Source organism: Poecilia latipinna, unplaced genomic scaffold (assembly GCF_001443285.1).
Source record: "Poecilia latipinna isolate Pla-1442-1.1 unplaced genomic scaffold, P_latipinna-1.0 Scaffold1801, whole genome shotgun sequence".
Classification (NCBI taxonomy): Eukaryota; Metazoa; Chordata; class Actinopteri; order Cyprinodontiformes; family Poeciliidae; genus Poecilia; species Poecilia latipinna.
The window spans coordinates 93651-94236 of record NW_015114417.1 but is presented as its reverse complement, the minus strand read 5'-3'; positions in this window follow the sequence as shown (position 1 = coordinate 94236).

Genomic DNA, 586 nt, shown 5'->3' with positions numbered 1-586 from the left:
TGTCTGTTTGTATCAATAAAGATCAAATTCAAACTCGGGTCCATTTTTTGTCTTCATGGAGTTTTGATCAAATTTAAAGTTGATTTATTTTCTGATTCATTTTCATCCATAAATATTAAATAAATCTCAGTTCAACAGTTTTTAAAATCCTCTGAGCCGTTCAGTGACATCACTTCCTCTGAGAAGCAAACAGTCTGAAAGACTGTGGATCTGCCTTTGCAGCTGCTCGTTTCGGTCTCGGCACGAGAAGGAGAGGTGGAAGGAGAAGCGAGAGAACGTAACAAACGAAGGAAGGATTGATTTTGGCAGATTGCATAAACTGTACATTGACTGTAGCAACATGGCTTCTAGATCAGGAGGAAATAGTGGAAATAAGATGGAATGGATGATATCAAGATCAGCAAGAATGAAAAGAGCACTAAGGAAGAGACAAGAAAGGGCAAGAGAAGAAGCTAACAAAAAGACAAAAACAAACGACAGGGCGAGTTCACAAGAACAGAATGACTTTACTAGAGAAGTAAAATTTAAAGTCATAGCAAGAAGGAGGATCTATCCACCTGATAAAGTTGACCAGAGCAGTAGAGGA